The sequence below is a fragment of the Eleutherodactylus coqui genome, chromosome 6 (genome assembly GCF_035609145.1).
Source record: "Eleutherodactylus coqui strain aEleCoq1 chromosome 6, aEleCoq1.hap1, whole genome shotgun sequence".
NCBI lineage: Eukaryota > Metazoa > Chordata > Amphibia > Anura > Eleutherodactylidae > Eleutherodactylus > Eleutherodactylus coqui.
The window spans coordinates 97,235,476-97,259,724 of record NC_089842.1 but is presented as its reverse complement, the minus strand read 5'-3'; the positions used below and the strand labels follow the sequence as shown (position 1 = coordinate 97,259,724).

Sequence of the window (24,249 nt, the reverse complement as noted above, 5' to 3'; positions counted from 1 at the left end):
CACATGGCAGTCATGGGCTTCCTACTCTGGGGCACTATATATTAAGACTGGCATATGTAACTCCAATATGCAAAATTTTTTCCCCATGTATCTGGACTTTTTAATAATTTCCTGTAACCTTAAAGTAAGATCTGTCCGCAGCATTTTTTGACCTAAAAACAAAAGAGCAATTGAAAATACCAACAATTTGCACCTTTTATTCCTATTTAAGTAAGTCCGGCCCCATTCAGACGGGAGTATTTGGTCAGTATTTTGCATCAGTGTTTGTTGGAGCAGGAGTGGGTCCAAAATATGAAGGAGATACAGAGAAAAAACTATAGTGGAAAGGTTTGTGTGTTCCTTAGCTGCATTTGGCTTCCAAATATCAAGGGCTCCTTCAGGCAAGAGCATGCGTAATTGTGCATCTATTACGTGCATGTTTGCGCATTGTATTGTACTTTTTCGCGCATGCAGGACATGTTTACAAGGGCACAGGACATCCCCGTCATAATTTTAAAAACTATTTAGCCTAATATAGTCCAGATGTGTTCTTTTCCTCGCAGTTTTGCGCAGTATTTTGCTCATCCCGTTGCATATTGCCTGCGCATTTGCACACACCCCATAGACTTCGATGAGGCCCTTTGGTAGGCAAATCCACACAAAATAGGGCAGGTTCTAAAAAGGGAAATGAGAATAAACCCATTCATATCATTGGGTTCTTTCTCTGCAATTTGCGTGTACAAAAAGGTGTGCAAATACACCCGTGAGAAGGAGCCCTAAAGCAGAATAGTGATTAAATACTGCCAGCTAAATGGGGTCTCAGTGGTTACATCTGAATACCATATTCGGCTAGTTAGACAGAATGCCGGCACAAAAAAGCACAGTGTAGCAAATAACACCATGTGAATGCAGCTTCATGCCAAGCAAATTTCAGGTGGGCGCATGTGCTAATACACTTGCCCCTACGGAGCGTATTAGCGCATGAACCGGGTTTATTTTTTTGACTATTCAAACTGTGTGTGGGAAAGATGAGAAGAGATAGGACTTTCCCTGTTTGTAGTAATAACGCACAAGAATGCCGATAGTAAAACCAAAACCACTGAAATAAATGGCTCCATTTCGTCCCGTTTTATGGCCTTGATTTTCACGCCCGCATAATGGGATAAAAACACACCCATCTGTTTAAGCCCCCCCCCCCCCCCCGTGTATAGAAAATTGCTGCTCCAGATTAGTTACTGTGTGACATCTCAGAAAACAACACAGACGTTCGAGCACAAATTGTGAATATACAGCTGCGATCTTGTTGACTTTCCTCATTCTCCACTCCGGCATCATGTTCTGCGCTCCTGTCAATATCAATTGTGTTGTTTCTGTTTTAGGGTTTTTCACACGAGTACTTGAGTTTGTTTTTGTGACCTTGTGACCAAAGGCACTCTAATTGACTTCTAGAGGTGTCTGTAGCCGATTCCTCCATTTTTCACACTCAGACAACATTCCATCACGTCACTGGGGATCTATCAAACCAAATTCTGCTATAAGCACTTGTCTCGCTGAGAGCTGCATTGCTTCTTTTCGGCTTTGTTTTCAGTCAACGGCAATGCTCTGTTGCACAGGTGTCACGGTGAATGATGTGTCTGCTATGAACCATTCCACAGATCTCTTTTACCCGTGATTTTTTCATTGTACTGAATAGAACTATCTCAAGTATGATCAGAGACCAATAAGCAACATATTTGTCAGTCTTTATTCTATTTTCTGTGCTGTCTTCTCCAGAACAAAAAACAGATGGACCCATTATAAATAGAGATGAGCGAACGTACTAGTCCGAGCTTGATGCTCGTTCGAGCATTAGGGTGTTCAAGATGCTCGTTACTCGAGACGAGCACCACGCGGTACTCGAGTCAATTCCATTTCCTTCCCTGCATGTTTAGCGCCATTTTCTGGCCAATAGAAATGCAGGGAAGGTATTACAACTTCCTCCTGTGACGTGCCAGCCCTATCCCATCCCCCTGCAGTGAGTGGCTGGTGAGATCAAGTGACCGCCGAGTACTTAAAGCGGTCCCGCCCGCGGCTCGCCTCAGACACACGCTGGCGGAGATTAGGGAGAGTGCTGTTCCTGCTATAGGGAAAGTGTTAGTGTAGGATCCTGTGTACAAGAACCCCAACGGTCCTTCTTAGGGCCACATCTGACCGTGTGCGTTAGTGTTGTGGCTGCACAATTTATTTTTTTTCATCTCGGGCTGTACACGCTATAGTGTTCGCAGTCCGCAGTCTATTATACAGAGTATAGGGGCAGTACTGGTGAGGCAGGGACAGTGGTAGTGTAGAATCCTGTCTACAAGAACCTCAACAGTCCGTCTTAGGGCTACCTGTGACCATGTGCATTTTACTGCGTGGCTGCTGCGAGTTGTAGTGCCTCACTATTACCCAGCTAGGCCTTTTTGCAGCCTTGCGTATAATTTTTTTCTGACTCCAGTTTGTGTCACATAACCGCTGTCAGACTCCAACTGGATGCCAATAATTGTATAATTTTTTATACCGCTCTGTGTGTGCCGTCAACTTCACACACAGTGTGTGGCGACAGCCCCTGATAGAGGGAAAGTCATATACACGCTATATAGGCTGTATTGTTTTTTCAAAAAATTTAAATAAAAGCTCCTTTGCTGGGCTACCCCTGACCGTCTGAAATTTACTGGGTGTCTGGTGGGAGTTGTAGTGAATCCCTATTGCACAGCTAGGCCTGTTTGCAGCCTTCCTTATTCATTGTTTCTGCCTGGAGTTAGCGTTACATAACCGCTGTCAGCGTGAATGTGTACGCCAATAATTCCATAATTATTCACACCGCTCTGTGTCTGCTGTAAACTTCACGCACAGTGTACGGCGACAACCACTGATAGAGGGAAAGTCATATACACTATATAGCCTGTATTCTTTTTCAAAAAAATTTAAATAAAAGCTCCTTCGTTGGGCTACCTGTGACCGTGTGCATTTTACTGCCTGGCTACTGGGAGTTGTAGTGAATCACTATTGCACGGCTAGGCCTGTTTGCAGCCTTCCTTATTCATTGTTTCTGCGTGGAGTTAGCGTTACATAACCGCTGTCAGCGTGAAAGTGTACGCCAATAATTCCATAATTATTCACACTGCTCTGTGTCTGCTCCTCTTCGTAATACACCATGCTGAGGGGTAGGGCTAGAGGACGTGGACGTGGACGCGGGCGAGGATGCGGAGGCGCAAGTGAGAGTGTGGGCACAGGCTGAATTTGTGGTCCAGGTGAATCGCAGCCGGCTGCTGCGGGATTAGGAGAGAGGCAAGTTTCTGGGGTCCCCAGCTTCATATCACAATTTTTGGGTCCACGTCGTAGACCTTTATTACAAACAGAGCAGTGTTAGCAGGTCCTGTTGTGGATGGCAGAAAATGCATCCAGTAATGTATCGACCACCCAGTCTTCTACGCCGTCCACTGCTGCAACTCTGAATCCTTTGGCTGCTGCTCCTCCTTCCTCCCAGCCTCCTCACTCCATGAAAATGACACATTCTGATGAGCAGGCAGACTCCCAGGAACTGTTCTCGGGCCCCTGCCTTGATTGGGAAAAAATGGTTCCTCTCTCACCTGAGGAGTTTGTCGTGACCGATGCCCAACCTTTGGAAAGTTCCCGGGGTCCGGGTGATGAGGCTGGGGACTTACGGCAACTGTCTTAAGAGCTTTCAGTGGGTGAGGAGGACGATGATCATGAGACACAGTTGTCTATCAGTGAGATAGTAGTAAGGGCAGCAAGTCCGAGATAGGAGCGCACAGAGGATTCGGAGGAAGAGCCGCTGGACGATGAGGTGACTGACCCAACATAGTTCGCTAAGCCAACTGAGGACAGGTCTTCAGAGGGGGAGGCAAGTGCAGCAGCAGGACAGGTTGGAAGAGGCAGTGGGGTGGCCAGAGGTAGAGGCAGGGCCAGAGCGAAGAATCCCCCAACTGTTTCCCAAAGCACCCCCTCGCGCCAAGCCACCCTACAGAGGGCTAGGTCTTCAAAGGTGTGGATGTTTTGCAGTGAGAGCGCGGACGAGCGACGCACAGTGGTGTGCAACCTGTGTCGCACCAAGATCAGCCGGGGAGCTACCAGTACCTGCCTCACCGCCACCAGCATGTGCAGGCATATGATGGCCAAGCACCCCACAAAGTGGACGAAGGCCGTTCACCGCCTCCGGGTCGCACCACTGCCTCTCCCCCTGTGTCCCAACCTGCCACTCAGATCCAACCCCCCTCTCAGGTCACAGGCACGAGCGCCTCCTGGCCTGCACCCACACCCTCACCTCCGCTGTCCTGGACCCCATCCAGCAATGTCTCACAGCGCAGCGTCCAGCTGTAGCTAGTGCAAGCGTTGGAGAGCAAGCGCAAATACGCCACCACGCACACGCACGCTCAAGCTTTAAACATGCACATTGCCAAATTGATCAGCCTGGAGATGCTGCCATACAGGCTTGTGAAAACGGAGGCTTTCAAAAACATGATGGCGGCGGTGGTCCCACGCTACTCGGTCCCCAGTCGCCACTATTTTTCCTGGTGTGCTGTCCCAGCCCTACACCAGCACGTCTCCCGCAACATCAATCGTGCCCTCACCAACGCGGTTACTGGGAACGTTCACTTAACCACGGACACGTGCACAAGTACTGGCGGGCAGGGCCACTATATCTCCCTGACGGCACATTGGGTGAATTTGGTGGAGGCTGGGTCTGAGTCAGAACCTGGGACTGCACACGTCCTACCCACACCCAGAATAGCGGGTCCTTCCTCGGTTCTGGTATCTGCGGCAGTCTATGCCACTTCCTCTAAACCCTCCCCCCACTCCTCCTACGCAACCTCTACCTCTCAATTAAGAAATTTGAGCAGCACATCGCCAGCAGTCGGTGTGGCGCGGCAGCACAGTGGTGGCCAAGCGTCGGCAGGCCGTGCTAAAACTACTCAGTCTAGCTGACAAGAAGCACATGGCCCCCGAGCTGTTGCAGGGTCTGACAGAGCAGACCGACCTTTGGCTTTCACCGCTAAACCTCCAGCCGGGCATGGTCATGTGTGACAACGGTCGTAACCTGGTGGCGGCTCGGCAGCTCGGCAGCCTCACACACGTGCCATGCCTGGCCCACGTCTTCAATCTGGTGGTTCAGCGCTTTCTGAAAAACTACCCGCACTTGTGTAACCTGCTCGGCAAGGTGCGCCGCATCTGCGCACATTTCCGCAAGAAGACCACGGACGCTGCCACCCTGAGGACCCTGCAACATCGGTTTAATCTGCCAGAGCACCAACTGCTGTGCGACGTTTCCCAAACGGTGGAATTCCACACTGCACATGTGGACCAGGCTCTATGAGCAGTGTAGAGCAATAGTGGAATACCAACTCCAACATGGGCAGCGTAGTGGTAGTCAGCCTCCCCAATTCTTTACCGAGGAGTGGGCCTGGATGGCAGACATCTGTCAGGTCCTCGGAAACTTTAAGAAGTCTACACAGATGGTGAGCGGCGATGCTGCAATCATTACCGTCACCATTCCTCTGCTATGCCTACTGAGAAGTTCGCTGCAAAGCATAAAGGCTGACGCTTTGCGGTCCGAACAGGAGACGGGGGAAGATAGTATGTCGCTTGATAGTCAGAGCACCCTGATGTCTATATCTCAGCGCGTTTTGGAGGAGGAGGAGGAGGAGGAGGAGGGGGAAGAGACAGCTGGGTCCACTGCAGAGGGTACCCATGCTGCTTGACTCTCATCTGTTCAGCGTGTATGGGCTGTGGAGGAGGATCCTGATAGTGATTTTCCTAGTGAGGACAGCGATGTGTTGCATACTGGTACCCTGGCACACATGGCTGACTTCATTTTAGGCTGTCTTTCTCGTGACTCTCACGTTAGACGCATTCTGGCCACTACGGATTACTGGTTGTACACCCTGCTCGACCCATTGTACAAGGAGAACCTTTCCACTCTCATTCCCGAAGAGGAAAGGGGTTCAAGAGTGATGCAATACCACAGGGCCCTGGTGGACAAACTGATGGTAAACTACCCATCTGACAGCGCTACTGGCAGAAGGCGCAGTTCCGAGGGCCAAGTAGCAGGGGAGGCGCGGAGATCAGGCAGCATGTTCAGCGCAGGCAGGGGAACACTCTCCAAGGCCTTTGCCAGCTTTATGGCTCCCCAGCAAGAATGCGTCACTACTCCCTAGTCAAGGCTGAGTCGGAGGAAGCACTGTAAAAAGATGGTGAGGGAGTACGTAGCAGATCGTACCACCATCCTCCGTGATGCCTCTGCTCCATACAACTACTGGGTGTCAAAACTGGACACGTGGCACGAACTTGTGCTGTATGCCCTGGAGGTTCTTGCTTGCCCTGCCACTAGCGTCTTGTCAGAGAGGGTGTTTAGTGCAGCTGGGGGAATCATCACGGACAAGCGTACCCGCCTGTCAACTGCCAGTGCCGACATGGTTACACTCATAAAGATGAACAAAGCCTGGATTTCCCCAGGCTTCTCTTATCCACCAGCGGAAAGCAGCAGTACCTAAAGATTCTTTTCGCTGCAACCGCAGAAAAAAGCACTCTTCTGCATCGGCGGTAAAACGGGGCATTTAGCTTTGTTAATCTGTCTCTGACATTAGTCCTCCTCCTGCTACTCCTCCTCCAGAAACAACATGTCATCGCGCTGAACAGCCAATTTTTCTGCGGCCCAAAAGGCTCATCTACATCTACCAATGTTTTTACAATTTTTCAAAGTTTCAAAAGTATTGAGACTGTAACATGAACCAATTTTTTCAAGAGGGCTGCCTACAGGCTCTGTTACAAATTAAGCAACAGTGAGCTGTATCTTTCAAAAAATATTTATGGGTTTCACCTGCCCTCTCAGTTGATAAATTTTTCAGAAGTACACTTGTACTCTTGGTACACTAATTTTTCGGGCTCACGCCTACACTCTTATCCAACTAATTTTTCCGGCCTTCGCCTACGCTCATGGTACCCCAATGTTTTAGAGGTTGGCCTACACTATTACTACAGAAATTTTACGGGGGCTGCCTGCCTATACTTCTGCTACAAGAAAGTTACAGGGATCTGCCTGTTCTGCTGCCACTGAAATGTAACAGGGGTCTGCCTATACTGCCGCCACATAAATGTTTCAGGGGTCTGCCTATACTGCTGCCACAAGGATGTTACTGGGGTCTGCGTATACTTCTGCCACGTAAATTTTACAGGGGTTTGCCTATACTGCTGCCACAAGGATTTTACTGGGGTCTGCCTATACTGCTGCTACACAAATGTTACAGGGGGTCTGCCTATACTGCTGCTACATAAATGTTACTGGGGTCTGCCTATACTGTTACTACAGATATGTTACTCGGCTCTGTTTATACTGTTACTACAGAAATGTTACAGGGGTCTGTCTATACTGTTACTACTGAAATGTTACAAATACTGGGCTCTGCCTATACTGCTTCTACTGAAATGTTACAGGGGTCTGCATATACTGCTGCTACACAAATGTTACAGGGGTCTGCCTTTACTGCTGCTACAGAAATGTTACAGGGGTCTGGCAATACTGCTGTTATATAAATGTTACTAGGGGGTCTGCGTATACTTCTGCTACTAAAATGTTACTGGGGTCTGCCTATACTTCTGCTACAGAAATGTTACAGGGGTCTGCCTATACTTCTGCTAATGAAATGTTACTGGGGTCTGTCTATACTGTTACTACAGAAATGTTACTGGGGTCTCCCTAGACTTCTGCAACATAACTGTTACTGGGGTCAGCTTATACCTTTGCAACAGGAATATTACAGGGGTCTGTGTATACTATGTGTGCACTAAGTCTTCCCATCGCGGTGTTCTACCTATCTGGCCCCCCAAAAAACCCAGACTGACTAGGGCATGGATTGTGGGCGGAGGCCAACATGTATTTTCTCTCACGTTACCACAGCTATCCGGGGCACTGCAATGGGATTTCTTTATGTACTGTCTGTGGGTTCCTGCTAGCCACCCATGCTGTGGGTGCACACAGACTTGCCATAGCGGAGTTGTACCTGCCTGGCACTTTAAAAAAAACCAGACTGACTAGGGCATGGAGTGTGGGCCGAAGCCAACATCTATTTTCTCTCACGTTACCTCAGCTATCCGGGGCACTGCAATGGGATTTTTTTTAATGTACCGTCTGTGGGTTCCTGCTAGCCACCCATGCTGTGGGTGCACACAGACTTGCCATAGCGGAGTTGTACCTGCCTGGCACTTTAAAAAAAACCCAGACTGACTAGGACATGGAGTGTGGGCCGAAGCCAACATGTATTTTCTCTCACGTTACCTCAGCTATCCGGGGCACTGCAATGGGATTTCTTTATGTACCGTCTGTGGGTTCCTGCTAGCCACCCATGCTGTGGGTGCACACAGACTTGCCATAGCGGAGTTGTACCTGCCTGGCACTTTAAAAAAAACCTAGACTGACTAGGACATGGAGCGTGGGCCGAAGCCAACTTGTATTTTCTCTCACGTTACCTCAGCTATCCGGGGCACTGCAATGGGATTTCTTTATGTACCGTCTGTGGGTTCCTGCTAGCCACCCATGCTGGGGGTGCACACAGACTTGCCATAGCGGAGTTGTACCTGCCTGGCACTTTAAAAAAAAAAAACAGACTGACTAGGGCATGGAGTGTGGGCCGAAGCCAACATCTATTTTCTCTCACGTTACCTCAGCTATCCGGGGCACTGCAATGGGATTTCTTTATGTACCGTCTGTGGGTTCCTGCTAGCCACCCATGCTGTGGGTGCACACAGACTTGCCATAGCGGAGTTGTACCTGCCTGGCACTTTAAAAAAAAAAAAAACAGACTGACTAGGGCATGGAGTGTGGGCCGAAGCCAACATCTATTTTCTCTCACGTTACCTCAGCTATCCGGGGCACTGCAAAGGGATTTCTTGATGTACCGTCTGTGGGTTCCTGGGAGCCACCCATGCTGTGGGTGCACACAGACTTCCCATAGAGGTGTTTTCCCTGTCTGTCCCCAAAACACTGACAGACTTGGGTAGAGTGCAGAGTGCAGATGGTTTACCCCTTGCGTTGTCAATGAGGTATCCGACACCCAAACAGAATGAGTAGTGTGTGGACACATGGAGTCCCCATTGCTATGTCACTCGCAGCACCTTGGGCCACACAAGGTGTTTCCTGGGACAGAGGCTGACCCAGGGCCTGCTCACATACTTCCCACACCGAGTATTGCTGCATTGTGAAGATGTGTAGAAGTGCTGGGCTGGCAGCGGAGTCTCCTTTATGCCCACGCTTGCAGCTCCTGACGGAGGTGGCACAGGATTGGAATGAAGATTGAGCGTCAATCTATTATCAATTCTCAACAGCATTGTGGGCTATCGCCCACACTTTCAAAGAGGGTCGCTGCCTAGCCCTGCCAACCCTCTGCAGTGTGTGCCTCCTGTTCCTCCTCATGGCAGACACACTTATAAATAGACATGAGGGTGGTGTGGCTATGCAGCCAGCGTGTGACATGAGGGCAGCTGAAGTCTGCGCAGGGACACTTTTGTGTGTGCTGCGGACGCAGGGTCGTGCGGGGGGGTTGGGCAGCATGTAACCCAGGAGAAGAGGCAGCGGTGTGTCCCGCAGGCAGTGCTTGTGCTTGGTTAGAGGTAGTGTGGTGCTTAGCTAAGGTGTGCCTTGCTAATGAGGGTTTGTCCGAAGTAAAAATTGTTGGGGGGGGGGCACTCTTGCCGCTATTGCGGCTTAATAGTGAGACCTGGGAACCTGAGATGCAGCCCTGCATGTTGCCCCTCGCCTGCCCTATCCGTTTCTGTGTTGTTTCCATCATTTTCGTAGGTTTTCCAGATTTTCACAAATGAAAACCATAGCGGAGCATGGGTCATATACAAAAATGCTCGAGTCGCCCATTGACTTCAATGGGGTTTGTTACTCGAAACGAACTCTCGAGCATCGCGGAAAGTTCGACTCGAGCAACGAGCACTCGAGCATTTTGGTGCTCGCTCATCTCTAATTATAAGTCAACAAAGGTGATAGATACTGTGTATAGGGCTGCATTGTCGCAGGTGGCCGGATCTAATGAATCACGTTTTCTTTGACATCATGTGGATGATTAGGTGTGTGCGTGTAGTGGCCCAGAGTAGGAGTGTCTGTGGTGGGTACGATTAGTAGCTGTGTGATGTTTGGCACTTTGTCAGTATAATTGTGATTGTCCCTTTTGTACTGTTCAATGTTGTAAACTGCGTGGTGTTATGTATATTGACCCAGACAGGTCACGTAAGGGTTAATGTCTACTGGTATTGTATCTGTTTAGTCTGGAGTCGTTGGAAAAGAACATGAAAGGAGGTGGTGTGAGAGGGAGGAGATGCGATGGAGGAAGAAAACCATGTAAGGAGGCAAGAAGTCCAGAGCTTACATGTCCCGTGTCCTGGGCGCACTTCCTTTGGAGAGTGTGGGGAGCAGATGCTGTTTTCCTGGAGACAGAGATGGCATGCACATGGTGCCTCGGTTTATCCACTCCAGTAACAATTGCACATCAGAAGGAGACTGAGTAATTGAGAATATGGGGAGCGTCGAGTTAATGGAGAAAATAAGGAACGTTTTGTGAATTGTGCCTTGGTATTTTCAGGAGTACTACTTTCAAGGTCTGACAGATAACTTAGACTGCGGATATGTGAAAGAGAGTGACTTCTGAATCTAAACTTGCTAGGGAAAGACTCTTCAGAGAATGTTTTGCATATCTTATCTTTGAGACTGTTAATGTCCTCAGTTGGAACTACACTTTTGAATTACTAAATAAAGAGAAACCGTATGCCTCCGGTTTTGGAAAAACTATTCTTTTGATTGTGGACTCTGTTATTTACCGCGATCTTCAGAAAGCAGCATTAGCGGCAGAAAGACAAACAGCTGTTAAGTGGTTCTTTACACCAGTGTTATATATGGGACCCATGGACGGCTGGGACAGCTATGCCCTGGGCCTACAAGGAGAGGATAGTAGAGCCGGTACTGGTGTTATATGTCTCCACCAGAAGTATGGGTGGAGACATGGGTTGGCCGGGCTGAGTTACAGGGGACGGGCACAGCTGCGGATTGGCTGATGCCCCCACACAGCTCCCCAGAGTGACATGTACCGTCTCTCTCGGCTGACAGCGCACACATCTCTTTGCTCTCCTCCGACTCCTGGTCCTACTACTGCTGTCATCTCCGCTCTTGGCCCTGCTGTCACGCTCCCCGTTGGGCTCCCCGCTCCCGACTGTCACTTTCCCCACCGCTGGGCTCCCATCTCACCTCCTGGGCCCTACTGTACCAACCCCGTTGTTACTCTTCTCCACCCCGCTGCCAGATGCCTCCCATGTCTGCTCCTGACCCTATTGTCACTCTCCCTGGTGGCAGCGGTAAGGACACGGGCGGGCTACCATCTGGAGTGGCCAGGGCTGAAGACGAGACAACCCAACAAAACAGCAGCAGCCGATTGTCAGCTGGCAAGTAACTGGCCAGCTAGCAGGAATACAGCACAGTCTGTGGCACACTGACAGCCAGAGGGAGCAGCATACAGGAGCTGAGGGTCTGGGGCTGAAGACCGCACAATAGGCACACAAAGCAGGAGCCTGTCACCTGGCGGAAGTAACAGTGGGGACGGGCTAGGACACAGCAGAGACCAGGAGCCAATCGGCAGCTAGGGGCATGCCCTGGGCGTTGCCCCCAGCTCTGCCCGTCAACCCCTAGCTTCCGGTGTCGACATATGACATCAGTATCGGTAGAGCCACACATGACAAGAGTAAGTTCTCTACCCCGCCATCTTCCCCAAACCAGATGCAGCACCCTGTTGCCACATGTACGCCACTTAGCAGAGGAAGACATGGCATCCAGATGCACTATGGGAGGAAGACAAGCTGGTGGGGGCAGTGTGTTGTTCTGGGCAATGTTCTGCTAGCAAACCTTGGTTCTGGCATTTATATGAATGTTACACTCTTTGTAAAAAATAAATCCAGCCCCTAGAGGGAGTTGTCTTTTGTTGAAAAATAGTGCAGAGGGGCGGAGAGTTGGCGGAGAGGGGACGGGAGCTCAGAGCTCTTCCAGCCTCCTACCCATGCAGAGAGGGACACCGTATATCGGCGGCGTGAATACGCGGCCGATATACAGTCGTCTGAATAAGCCCTTAAACTCCATATCAATTTAAAGTACATGCCAATTCTACATAGATTTTTTTCTGCACCATGTGGACGATATTTGTTAAAATGTCACCTAGTGTGTAGTATAGATACTGCTGACACCCACCCCTTTCACAAGTGGTACACGAGTGTAAAAAAACACTTTCATGTTGCGTCTGCAAAAAACAGATATTTTACTATCCAGGCTACTGAGTGTATAATTTTTTTAGAAGCATAAAAATACATTTTCTGCGCGGTGTATGGTTTGTGGTCATTCTGTATATAAGGCCTCATGTCCACGGGGAAAATCAGATCCGCTGCAGATTCTCCATGGATAATCTGCAGCGGGTCCCTCCTGCCCCGCGGACATGAGCGCTGAAAATAACAATAAATAAGAATAAACTCACCTCCCATCCGCTCCGTTTCTTCTCTTCGCTGCGGCGTCATCTTCTCTCGTCGCGGCCGGATCTTCTTTCTTCGGCTCGGCGGATGTGCATGATGACATCGGTGACGTGCCCAGCGCATGCGCCGGGCCGAAGCAAAATGATCCGGCCGCGACTGAGAGAAGATGGCGCCGCGGAGAAGAGAAGAACCGGAGCGTGTGAGTAAAATCTGATTTTTGTCTCCCGCGGATCCGGACGGCTTCCATAGGCTTCAATAGAAGCCCGCGGGAGCCGTCCCCGCGGGAGACCCGCATGAAAATGGAGCATGGTCCAGATTTTTTCATGCTCCATTTTTTTTAAAAACCTTTTTATTGACCATCCGCGGGTATTTATCTACCCCGCGGGTGGTCAATGCATCTCTATGGGGTGCGGATCCGCGGGCAGGAGAAGAGTTAAAATCCGCTGCGGATTTTAATTCTTATTTTGCCCGTGGACATGAGCCCTAACACTAGCTTGCTGCGATCTCAGAAAAAAAGGAAATTCAAGGAAACTCGTTATAACCTTGAATTTACATTGTGTCATTTTTATTGAAACGTGTTTATTTTCATATGGAAAACATTTCAAAGTGTCGTTTTAATTCTATTTATTTATTCGAGTGGAAAGACAATATTTGATGTTTTTCCGTCTGGTGCGTACGCGAATAAATCAGAAGGTCTTCCGACGTGTGAGCTGTCCTCATACAGTTGTCCATGTGAGAAGCATGGATTCTAGCCCACACACTTGCAGCGATTGTCCTTGTGCTTTGTTGATGATTATTCCAAAAGCGAGTCGCACCGGAAACTGTAAACGTTTGAATTCAAATGGCATATCTGTGGGGATCATTGGAATACGTGGCAACAGAACATCTTCCCCCTTGAATTTCCCATTCAAAATTGTAGCTTCGATGACATTGTTCATCATCTTTTTCACCGAAAGTCTTGTACCGTTGCAAAGTCATGGTGGATTGAGGCTTCGGAGAAGAATGATAGGCACGCCAATTTTCAATGTTAAAATGTGCGGTGACATACCTGGAAAATCGAGTGAATTCTAGAATTCTGTTGGGTAATTGGCAACTTCGTCTTCATTCATCACAGTATTGATGGACTTATACATTTTCGCTTCGCCATCGTAGGATAGATGTACTATACCTTTAATCTTCCCAGGAGTGTACTCAACAACTTCCCAAAGTTTCGTGGCGATCGGATGAATCGTGTAGTAATACATACAGGACAAACAGACAGACAGACCTACATTTGTTTTTATATATATAAAAGAAAATGATTACACCCCTCCTTATAGACCCTTATACTCCACGCACTCATATTGCCATTTATAAACCTTTTTACTGTTTTGAAAATGAAAAAATGAAAACTGTACAATAAAGCACAAGGAGCAGCTAAGTGAGTGATGCATCCACTTTACTGCTGTCATACTTAACTAGTGGAAGGGGAGCCTCTGGCTACGAACACCTCCCCGCTACACTTACAACATCAGGTAGGTCAGTGCACCCTCACAATCATAACACTTTTAAAACAATTACCTGCAGTTTACTGCACACAATAAGCAAACAGAATGCAGGCCTGCTAGTCGCTACCAAGTCTCAGTGTGCACATGGTTATTGAGGCCTAGCCTCACTTATGTGTCCATCTAGCGAGTGGAGCATCCATCACTAGCCAACGCCATTCAGATCCAAAAACTCCTCTATATCGGGGCATTAATGCAACCGCTCAGTGTCACGGATCACATCCGACCAAGAACCTTCAGCTCCCTGGTGCTCATGGCTTTATTAGTATGCCATCTTTGCCCCCAGTCATCAGGGCCTTCCTACTGAAGCTTGCGCTGCTCTACAACTTGGGAACAGGACTACATGGGTCATACAGAACGGTCACTGCATCACAGAGACTCTGCTGCGCACATTTGGTTCTCATACATCTGACAGGTAGCTACTGCTTGGTCTCTCTCTGTTGTAGCTGCCTGCGCAGTGCGCACACACTGTGATATAGCTCTCAACCCTTATATACAGGGCACCTCCCTGCACCCAGAATCTTCTAGAGCCTTCTGGCTCATCACAGAGGGGAGAGGCAGAACCTCCCTTCCTCACACGTCAGCCTACCATTGGGCTTCCTCTGGGTGGTGATGCATTAGACAGGTCACCGCACCTATCATATAGGGGCAAAATCCCTGAAAGCATTTCCACACTGGGCTGCAGAAACATGGCACCCAAAAAGCCTATGTTAGCTCCTTCCCTGCTGTTGTATGTAGCTAGTGGAAGGGAGGCCTTTACACAGGGCTGTCAAATGTTACATTAACTAGGCCTCATGCAGTCTCTGCTCACCCGGACGGATCCTGGAGTGGAGGGGATGGGGCTTAACGGTCAACGGCAGCATGCCAACGCAGCTGTAAGCCGCTGCATCTGTAAGAGGGAAGTGGGGCACCTTAGAGAGGATGGGTGGGCAAATAGCTGGATTGTACGGTGTGGCCATTGACTCTTCACTGCGCGGGTGCCTGAAGGCATTCTTGGAGGGTGTTGGGTGGAGGGGCTGACTTGATAAGGATGAATATGCCTGTGTGGGTACGCATCTGCAGCTGCTCTGGTGTCGTCTTCTTCTGTTAAGGTCACGGGCTTTTCCCAAAGGCATCCTTGACATCGTCAACATTTCTACTGATGTGCTGGAGGACCTGTGAATCCAATGTCCACAGCGGATATTCTACAGCAGATACGCAGAGGAGAGCCTGCCTCAAAACTTGAATCATTTGGTGCAGATTTTGAAGAGCCATTTCTGTGCAAAATTCACCCTTTCTTGAGAAGAAGTGAATTCCGCAGCATAAACAGCGATAAAATTGACTCGCTGGGGAATTAAATTCTGCACCGCCTGTCAATTTCCGCAAGGGTTTTGTGTGAATTATTTCTCCAGCCCGTGAACAAGATTTCCATAACCTACTCCACTTTTCTGCTACTGTAAATGCCACAGAATTTCAGTGCGGACCAAATTCTGCCCCAAAGCTGCCCCGTCTGGACCCCCTTAAGGCCGCTTTCACACGGCTGAGAAAATTGCGCTAGATTTGTGCGTTGCGAGATTCACAAATCTCACATGAATATGAATTCTATTCTTTTGAATGGGATTGTATGCATAAGCGCCACATCCTATCTTTGGGCGTTCCCTCGCAATGGGGCCGGGAAATACATTGCATGGTGTGAGTGGTGCATACGAATGCGATGCGAAGTTTCCCATTAAAAACAATCCTCCTGTGCAGCTGAAAGCATCTATGGGTACATTGCATGTTCCCAAGCGCAATAGCGGGCCAAGTATCACGGTCCGATATCGCGCTCGCCCGTGTGAAATTAGCCTAAGGCTTTCCAACAGCGTTGTACACATTACAGCCAGCAGAGGGCCGACAGAGGCCACATATGGGCTGCATATTGAACTACGCATGTCCGCAGATGACGCAATCATGGACATGCGCAGTATGATTTTTTTTTTTTTAATTCCCCACTCTGTTCATAATGGGAATGCACATTGTACACAGAGAAATACACCTTGCTGCGATGTATTTCTCCTGCGTATAGATACACAGTGCCCACTTGCACATGTGCATGGATCAATGAAAGTCCATTAGCTTTCATTGCCTCCATTCACCGCATGTTACCCACGGGAAATACGTGTGAGTAATACGCAGTCACAATACACCCTTGTGAATGAGTCCTAAGAGTAAGGCCAGTTTCCCACAGCCAGGAATCTTGTGTGAGTTTTGTGCGTTGCGAGACTGACAAAACTTGCGCGAATATGAACCCCACTCTTTTGAGCCATATACATGAGCGATGTTTACGTGGCACATCCTATCTTTTCATTCCTCGGAACACATCGCCCATTGTTTTCAATGGAACAGTAAAACACATCACACGGTATGCAATGTGCATGCGAATGCGATACAAAGGGGAACACTTGCCGATCCCCTAACACGCCTGACAGCCGTGCCGGAGAATGGCTACTTCACAGAAGTGATGGGAGGTGTGATCATGCTTGCCAACACGTGATTTACCCATGGATGCGAGGCATTTTCTTTCAAAAATTGCTCCCATCACTTCAAGTAAAGTAGCGATCCTCCAGCGTGTTAGAGGAACGGAAGTGTCACGCATAGTTTTCATTGGGAAACCTCGCATCGACATCCCATTAACCGTGCAAAGATAGCGCATGCTGCGATTTTTTCCCCGCACCGCATCACTCATGTATAGGACTCCATTCAAAAGAATGGGCTTCATATCTGTGCGAGATTCGTGCAACGCTCACATCTTAAACAATTGTCTCGGCCGTGTGAACCTGGCCTTACAAATCATGTGGGACTGGAGGGACTTACCCATTAACCCCCGTTCCCCATTAAACAAAGACACCATACGACTATATGCTGGCTTATTGTGGGTAGGCCACAGCCTTTATTTAACTGTATAAAACCTTTAAACGAATCCTCTATTTTTCTCCTTCCATGCCAAAAATAAAAATGTCCGATTCTAACATCTTCCGTAAAACTGAGGCGTAAGAAGGCCCCTCTCGGCCTGAAAAAGCCCTTCCATTTCTTGCTGGCATGGAAGTCCTCAAATTCCGCCTAACCGGCTGTGACAACTTCCTGTAACATTAATTCCCCCCACCCCTTCTAATAATTTTTTTCATCCCCCCCCCTCAGCTCAGAGGGCGGGTGGGCGGGCGTCTTCACTCTTCTTCTCCCGGTCCAGAATGATCTTCCTCTTCCTTCTTCTTCCTCTAACCCTGCTAACTCCACCCCTACCCCTGGTCACTTCCTTTCTTCCTGACCCCTCCCCTCCAGTCCTCAGCATCTTCGCCAGTAAGCTTTGCTGCTATCTAGACTGGAGGGACTTACCCATTAACCCCCGTTCCCCATTAAACAAAGACACCATACGACTATATGCTGGCTTATTGTGGGTAGGCCACAGCCTTTATTTAACTGTATAAAACCTTTAAACGAATCCTCTATTTTTCTCCTTCCATGCCAAAAATAAAAATGTCCGATTCTAACATCTTCCGTAAAACTGAGGCGTAAGAAGGCCCCTCTCGGCCTGAAAAAGCCCTTCCATTTCTTGCTGGCATGGAAGTCCTCAAATTCCGCCACGAAGGATGCAGCATATTACTATGCTGCACTCCGCCCCCCACATGCCAGCAAAAGAGCCGACTCTACCCCATCCTGCAACCTAGATAAAAAGGTATCTAGCCCTATGTCGCTAAGATGCACTCCGTCACCTCGCATCATCCCGCGCTCTCTTCTCTCCAGCTCCCAATGACGTATTGCTATCCCACCTAAAGCTCGCACATGCTTTGATATCCTAAAATTAACGGTCTTCCTTACTCTCACGATGGCTTCATTATCTCTTGCCTCTCTCCAAATTCTTCTGGCCACGATGTCTGACCAAACAATTATGACCCTCTTAAAAAATTCCTTGAAACGAAAAATGTCCGCTTTCATCAATGCAATCAACTCAGCAACCTTTATCTTCCCAAGGTCATTTCCTCCAGCGTGAATAACTAATATCACTCTGTCATTCTTCCAGCTGTTGATTTTTAGAACCTCCTGGAGCAGCCTGGGCCATTGTAATCCTCTAATACCAAGCCAACGCACTTGCACATTAAGGCCTAAGTTCACGCCAATGGGCCTATTTCTGGCTCTCTTTTCCGCCCAGTATACATAGGAGTGGCCCACCCCCCATACTGTCCAATCCGACACTGTGAATAAAATAAAAGAACAAAACCAAAGCAGAAATCGCAACACCATAAACAATATTTAGAGAACTCTCAGATCCGGCCGAACATATGACCGATATGCATCTGATTTCCAACGACCCACCTTCTTAACCCCCTCGATACCCATGCCACACGCAAAGGCGGACGTCGCAGCTCCGATCCTAAACGAATGTGATCCGAATTCCGAGGGGTTAAGGCCTAGCATTCTAATGCTATTCCGCATGGCCGCCGTAAATTGGTATTTAGTTAGAGGAAAACCCGACGCATGGCACAAAAACGGACCAGTCCCACAGTGTCTCTTGGCGAACTCCTTTACCAGTAACACCGGGCACCACTTTGTCCCCAATTTTCCTACCCTGATCCATTCTCCCATCCCGTATATGTCTGTCTTCGATCTTCTGACACCTATCTTAATACAGTCTTCGTCAACTACCACGTCTGAGAACAACAGCCCCCCGGGCCTCGATTTGCACGCCGATACTAACTCCCCTATGCGTAATGCAGCAAAAAAGGCGAGGGAAAAAGCCGCGCGGAAAAGCTCTGTTTCGGAAGCATCCGTGCAGACCGACTCCACCACGTCGAGAATAGCATTTAATAACTCAAACGTGATAGGGCGCCTGCCGTCCTTGGTCACCCTGTCCTTCTTCCACCCTTTTATTATTTGCCCAAAAACGAAGTCCTTCGTCACGTCTCTTGCCCCGTGTAAGCGCAACAAAAATGCTATGGCCGATAGTCGTTTTTTCGCCGCATCCGCTGATGACCCGCTTTTACGCATCGCGGACAGGACATCTAATGTTACCGCCCTTGCTCTTTCTTCTGTTGGAAAAATTCCACCCGCCGCTGCTAACCATTCTTTCCATACTTTGTTATACCGATTCCATGTGGTACTTGTTACTGACGCTTTTACGAGAGCTAACAGCTCTCCTCTATCACTTCCCACAAGAAAGCAGGGCAACATACCCCCTCGACCTCCGCCGTCGGGTGCAGCTCCCTGAAATGTGACATCTGAAAACGAGAAAGAGCATCAGCAGTAGCATTCAAATATCCTGGTACATGTCTCGCTTTAAACTTAACATTGTGCTGTAAACACCGTAAGATCAAATGGCGTAATGCTGCCAGCACCAACGTTGAAGATGACGATTGCTTGTTGACCATTTGCACCACCGATTGATTATCTGACCAAAAACAAATATTACCGTTGGCCAACCTCTGACCCCATATTTCCATTGCCACCACCAAAGGGAAAATCTCCAATAACGCTGTGTTCTTTATCCATTTTCTTTCAATCCATGTATCAGGCCATGCAGCACAACACCATTGATCACCCAATATTACTCCGAATCCGTATGAACCAGCTGCATCCGATACCAAACCGATCTCCTCATTCTGCTTCTCCTCCTCCAGACATATTACTTGACCGTTAAACGAACTCAGAAAAACTCTCCATATGTGCAGGTCTGACCTCATCCCTTTTGTCACCCTGACAAAATGATGGGGTTCCTTTGCCCCTTTCGTTGCTAGTGACAACCGCCGGGAAAAGGCTCGCCCCATCGGAATGACCCTGCACGCGAAATTCAACAACCCTAACAATACTTGAAGTTGGTGCAGTGTTACCTTCCGAGAACTGCCCACCAACTCCACAACTTGGCGCAAACGCGCCACTTTTTCATCCGGCAAGTGGAAAGTCATTTCCTCCGTGTCGATTTCTATACCTAAAAAACCGAGCCTCGACGCGGGGCCAACCGTCTTCTCGTCCGACAAGGGGACCCCGGCTTTTTTCATCAAACTACGAAACGACGAAAGTAAAAACTCGCAGGCCGTCGAATTTGCCTGACCAACAAAAAGAAAATCATCCAAATAATGCAATACCGATGAGATGCCCGTCTCCACTCTTAACATCCATTCCAAGAATGAACTAAAAACCTCAAAATAATAACAGGAGATAGAGCAACCCATCGGTAGGCACATGTCAACAAAAAACTGGTCCTCGATGCTGCATCCCAGCAGATGAAAACACTGCGGATGCAGCGGCAAAAGCCGGAAAGCCGATTCAATATCGGCCTTTGCCAACCAGGCGCCTTTTCCCGCCTGTCTAACTAATGCAACCGCGCAGTCGAAAGACGCATAAGACACCGCCGCTTGCTCTTTCGATATTCCGTCGTTGACTGATTCACCCGACGGATAGGATAAGTGATGGATAAGTCTGAACTTGCCAGCTTCCTTCTTCGGTACCAGCCCCAAAGGGGAAACCCGCAAGTTCACGAAAGGCGGTTCCCGGAACGGGCCCGCCATTCGACCCATTTCTACCTCCTTCAGCAACTTCTCCATCACCAACTGTTTATTATCGCGAGCGGACTTTAAATTCTGGCAAAAAGACGCCGACGAAACTGGGGAATGCGGGATAAAGAAACCTTCAGCAAACCCTGATCTAAGCAGGTTTGCTTCCAGTCTCCGGGGGTACCGGTCGAGCCACGGCTCCAGGTACTGGACGCTCACCGGCGTTCGCCCCTGTGCCGGGAACTCCCGTCGCTCGTTGGCGTCGGAAACAACGCAACGCCGTGTGCGAACCTCCACAGACCGAACATTCGTGCCGAAATTTGCACGATGCGTAAAAACGGCAGTGGCCTTCGTTGAAGGCCCAGCATGAACCGGACGGTTTTGGGGCCGCAGCAGCCTGCTGACCACTGGCTCCTGCGGCCGATCCTTGAAAGTTATGTTTTACGGGTTTCTGCGCCAGGATCAGCTGGATCCAAACGTCTGTCGCCTTTGACGCCCAACTGATATGCTGTGAACCCGAAATTCCGCGACGAAAATCTTCGTCGTATCGCCACCAAGCCGATCCCCCGTGCAACTTATATGCACTGTGGATCGTGTTGATGTACACGAGCAATTCCGGTCCCTTCTGCGGCTGCTGCTTGCACACTACATGTGCCAAAATCAAAAAGGCCTGTAGCCAATTCCCAAATGTTTTGGCTACTTTGGGTTTTTTCTCACTCCCACGTTCAGCGAACCGTTCCTTGTCAACTGACACGTGTTCGACTGATAACAGCGACCATATATCCACATAGTTACCATTTATAATTTTTGATACCACTTCGTTCTCCAGCCCCGCATCCAACGGGGCTACTCCACAAAAAAGCGAGTCTGCTAATTTCAGACCCTCGCTCACCCCTGCCACCGAGGGCAGGCACCTTTGTCCTTGTGCTGGACCACCAACCTCGGGCGAGGCCGCCCTCCCCGGTTTATCATAGGACACTAGAAGCCCTTTATCCATCTCATATTTATCCACCAAGGCTCTGAGAGCCACCATAAATTCATCCTTCCGGCTCGTGCCGGACACATTATCCCAAACTTTATTTAATTGAAACGACTCACCCGCCTCGTTGACCTCCGGCATAGCCAAGGGAACGTTAGGGGCGGGCAGTGATGTTTGTTGATATTCCCGTGCGTATCGTGCCGTGCCACTTTCTTGGGGGACACACCGGCTCCTCGGGCTCCTTGACATTGTAGCCCCGCAGGCTGACATCCTGTTACCCGGTCTGCTCCCACGCTCTCCTTGTCTGATATCTGCGGAAGAAGCCGGTGACCGTGAAAACAAATTCCTCATGACCTGCATCTCCACCTCTCGGTTGCTCTGCCCTTCCCTCCAAGTCACCGCTTCTGCCTGACCACCCCGTGCGAATCTGCTCCTCCTCATCTCCTCTCGTTCTGCTGAAGATGAAGAGCAGCTGCGCTCCTCTCGCGCCCTAGCTGTACGTCTGCTCTTTGCCCCCCCTAACTGCCTGCACCTATCCTGCCCTATAACTCTACAGCTGCTATGACGGGGGCGGCTTAAGCTATTGTGCGCTGCGCCATGCTCCGGGGAGTCCCTCTCTACACTGCTGCTGGTTGAAATCATGAACTCCCTGCGCCTGGATGAAGTCACTGGTGGAGGCCCCTGGCCCCCCCGCGCTATGGCGCGAAAATTCGCCGCCTCTTCCTCGCTGTCTGCCGGCCTACTCCGCACTGATGTGCGAAAATGCGCTGATTTTTCGCTCCCGGCGACCGCCCCATCCCGCGCTGTGGTGCGAAATGTCGATGTTTTTGAGCGATGAAATGATCGCCCCTTCCGCGCTGTAGCACGAAATTCGTCCACCTCCTCTATTCTGGTCGCTGCCCCCCCCCTATCCCCCCCCAAGTGCTGGTGGCGAATATTCTGCCCTCTATTTGACTGGCCCTTTATGGTTTCCCTCCCTCCCCCCCCCACTCTCCCCCCCGCTACTCGCGGCGCACGATGAGGGAGATGCACTCTCTGGCATCTCCCTCCTAACGGTCGCTGCATCTCCGCGGCCGGATCTATATCCTGTGCGCGGAACCCTACGCGCGCCTGCTGCTGCACGTGGCGATCGCTCCGGGACCTCGCTCCTTGTTCTGCCGTCAGCCGCGGGGATACCTCCTCCCGTGCTGGACTTACCCGACCTGGATGCTGCCGTACCTCCACGGGTAAGTGCTATCCTCTCCGCTACCTCTGGCTCACCGACTCCCATGCGTTCCGCTGGTTCCGCCTCCTCCCTACCGCGCTGAGACCGCACAGCGCTGTTCCCTCTGCGTCGCTCCGGTCTTGGGCTGCTGTTACGTCCGCCTCTCTTCGCCACCGGGCTGGGGCTCAGTTGCGCTGGCGGGTTTCTTCTCCGGGTTGGTCTTCCACGTGGCTCCTCGCTGCTGGGCAAAACTGGCTGGCTGGTGCTTGCTCCTTCTTCCACCGCTGTCGTCCCAGAAAGGTCTTCAGCCATCTTCACGAGCCAGCCTGTGCCCTGGCTGGCCACCACGTCCTTGATCATCCGCATTAGCTCCTCCATTCTTCAGCTGTTCTGGGTCCGTCTTCACTCTTCTTCTCCCGGTCCAGAATGATCTTCCTCTTCCTTCTTCTTCCTCTAACCCTGCTAACTCCACCCCTACCCCTGGTCACTTCCTTTCTTCCTGACCCCTCCCCTCCAGTCCTCAGCATCTTCGCCAGTAAGCTTTGCTGCTATCTAGAGAAAACGGTTTCTGAACCCCCCTTCATCACCCTGTTGTCAAAGAATTATTTCATTCGGCGGTCGATAATAGAAAAGCTGCACAAATGACAACACAAAACCCGGATTCTGCCAACGTGTTATCTGTAAATAATAGTAAGATAATGACTGTGGTGACACAAGAGAAGACTAACGGAGTGACAGGTGGTCCGTGCCGACAGGACTCTCTGGCCGTAGGGGGTCAGCTGATTTGGGAGCGCGGAGTTGTTATGACTATGAGCCGGTGAGATCCCACATACCACCCGCTCCGTGATGAGTGTTTAATATAAAGCCAAGCACCATGCTACTGTCTATTAAGTGCACAGAATCCAAAACATGGGCGCACCTGCCGGCTCACAGGCACAAGTGCTCCACACATTCTCCCTCGGGCAAGGTCAGATCTGCAGTAAAACTAATGCCGTACAGCGATATACAGCGGGATTAGAACATGGTGTTTAGGCTATACTGCAAATAGAGGCGCTTCACTAAACAGTCTTATAAAAGTGGGAAAGAAAATTCTGCAGAGGTAGTTAACACATTCACATGGTCGTGCGCAAGTTGTGCCTTTACAAAATCGGAACCCGGGGGTGGAGGGGGTAAATTGCAAAGCACACGGAATATGTCCCTGTGCTGTGTGATGTTCCCCACATCCCATACACTGTATACCCTACTCTCATCCGTTAAAATAGATGGGAGCAGGACATGGAGTAATTTTTGTCAAATCCATTAGGGCTCCTTCCCACGAGTGCAGGTGCAGATACGCCTGCGATAGTACAACTTCTTAAGCTGTGAAGGTCGCACTATTGCTCACATATCGGTGCTAACTGTAGTTTCTGCGCTGCTGCGGACCGTTCACATCCCACGCTGTAACTGATAAGGCTCTGCAGCCTAATTAATCCCCAGTGTTATTGATTTTACTTG

The 24,249-nt window shown here is 49.7% G+C and overlaps 1 long non-coding RNA gene across 1 annotated transcript; it reads right to left on the bottom strand.

The window, feature by feature from the left end:
- Positions 1–18,256: 18,256 nt before the first annotated feature.
- LOC136631410 (uncharacterized) lies at positions 18,257–21,730 on the bottom strand. The gene is made up of 3 exons (XR_010793012.1): positions 21,671–21,730; positions 19,256–19,300; positions 18,257–18,277 (listed from the first exon to the last, which is right to left on the bottom strand). It is a non-coding gene; the product is annotated as an uncharacterized lncRNA (long non-coding RNA).
- Positions 21,731–24,249: the final 2,519 nt, after the last annotated feature.